This window comes from Pteropus vampyrus, unplaced genomic scaffold (genome assembly GCF_000151845.1).
Source record: "Pteropus vampyrus isolate Shadow unplaced genomic scaffold, Pvam_2.0 Scaffold18, whole genome shotgun sequence".
NCBI classification, from domain to species: domain Eukaryota; kingdom Metazoa; phylum Chordata; class Mammalia; order Chiroptera; family Pteropodidae; genus Pteropus; species Pteropus vampyrus.
In genome coordinates, this window is record NW_011888799.1 from 13,234,183 (window position 1) to 13,236,566 (window position 2,384).

Here is a 2,384-nt window from a genome sequence, read left to right on the forward strand (position 1 = left end):
GAATCTAAATATTTTACCTATTTCAGGAACCCAATATCATCTCAAAATGTGCATGTGGTGGTGACAAGTTTATAAGAAATATCCATGGTTGCCCATCTTGAGCCCTCTGCAACCCAGCAGCATGTATCTGTGAGGTGGTTAGTTTTATAGATGTTTTCTAAGCATTATGACAAGTTCATATTGTCTCTCAGTCTGTGGTATCATTTTTGGTTCTTTTGTACCTGCTAAAAATTGGACCTTGGGACGCTAATGATCTTGACTTCATGGCAGATGCCTTAGATGAACTTGGGCTGGTCAATTCATCCTTTGGCTAACATAGTCTATAAAATCAAAAGTAATTTATACTTGCCTTTCCTTACTGTATTCTGCACATACTTCGTTTCCCTAAGCTCAGGGAAATATTCAAGTGAATTTACTTCTGAAATGTGTACAGAACAGAAGTCTAGTGGAGAACTTCAAAACACAAGTTTGTAGAGTCAGAATAACATAGCACAAAGGATATTACAGATCCTACACAGATCTGTGCTATAAACACAACAGTGATGCTCCTGTCTTACACAATTTGACAAAGGTATCCTTTCAGAGCTTTACGATACTGGGTTAAATAAAACCCAACCAGAGTCACTGTTTTAGCCTAGTAAACTCCTGGTCATCCCTCCAAAATGTTCCTAACTATAAGTCCATTGGTATAAGCAGAGTAATTATCATCCCCTCGGTACTCAAGTTTTAGCTTATAGCTCTATGGAATTGTAATAGGTGATGTTACATTCATATTGATTTCGCCTCAGTAACTTTAGACTCTAACCCACTGCTTAAATTCATTACATAAATAAATGAATGAACAAATGAACTGAAAATAAGTTGCTTTAGAATAATCTCTTCCTACATGCTTTTCACATTAAGGCACCAAAATATAATGTTTTTTACAACCTAGAAAATAGAATAACCATAAAAAATATAGATTTCATAAAGAATTTTAAAATTGAGAATTTAAGTCTATAAATAATTCTTTAAGTTTTTATTCTTATATTAAAAAGTAGAAAGGTAGGTGAATATACAGTGTAAATATATATATGCCTTATTGTTAAAGTGTACAGGTGAAACATTGGATTTTGTTAACCAATGTCACCATAAAAAATAAATAAATAATTAAAGAAAAAAAAACAGTAAAAAGGTCATGTGATTCAGTGTGAGTAGACTGACATTTGCAATACATGCCTAAGAAATCAGTCCTAATTTGGATATTATTATAATTAGTACTTACCTATAGCCAATGACTCCCTTTGACTGAGTCACCAGTAAAGCCCCAATAGTCATATTCAGAACATTCTCTAGTACTCCAGTCTGTTGAGCAGTGATAATCTGGTGAGCCAAATTTTGTAATTTGTTACTTGATAAAGATGGAATCAGGCCAGTGCTCCTTACTGTTGGCAGATCACCAATTTCAAGGACCAGTACTTTTGACACAGTTTCCATGCTGGTTGGTGCTGGAACTCTACATGAGCTCATTTCCATCATAAGAGGTCTTCGTTGACCAACTCTATAATGACTGGCACAAGGCACAGTTGGGCAATTGCGCTTTCTCTTTGCTCTATAGTCAGCAATAGCCTTTAAGGTGGCTTCGTTGCCAGGCATGTCATGAATAAATTTGATTTTGTCTTGGCTAACCTGCAAGAAGTCAGTTAGTCTTTCAAGGGTCATGATTTCCCAACCCTTTTCTAGGACTGGAAACATCACAGTGAAGGCCAAATGAATAGAAGCACCTGAGCGTATTTCAATGGGCTTCTCTCCTTGTAGAACAACATACAAGATATTATCCATGATGCTGAAATAGTTGGAACCAATAGACTCATTCAGCAATGAGGAAATTGATTGAACCGGAGTTGGTGGAATAAAACTTTCCCCTAAAAAAACATGGGGGCTCTGGAGTTCATGGTAGAATACAGCCAAGAGAAGCTTGGAGGTACTTTTATTCCCCAGTAGAAAAAAACGCAGAACTTGAGGAGTCTGATTTACAAAGCAGACCTTGGTGATTTCTCTGGTGGGTAAAACAGAATAGAAAATAGATACAGATCCTGAAGTAAAGCAGGGAATATTGGCATTTACACTACTAAAGGTGTCAACAAAACCACCAGTCACAGATACAACAGGATATATCTTCCTCATTGCCCACGTGGCATCATCACTGTCAAGAATTAAGATCACGTGGTCTGTCTGTTTGCAGATGTAGCCTTGTATCAGGGATCGGTATGTGCATTTCTGCTCTTCTCTAAATGTACCTATAAAGTAAATGAAAATAAACAAGTGACATGAACCATGATCTCTCAAAGATCATTTGCAATCCATCACTTCCATCATCTTCTGTAACCTCATTTAACATTTAT

General features: G+C 36.4%; 1 protein-coding gene across 1 annotated transcript in view; it reads right to left on the reverse strand.

Moving 5' to 3' along the window:
• Positions 1-2,384, reverse strand: part of LOC105288587 (fibrocystin-like) — a 301,050-nt gene that overhangs the window by 40,180 nt on the left and 258,486 nt on the right. The gene's annotated exons all lie outside the window — the stretch shown is intronic.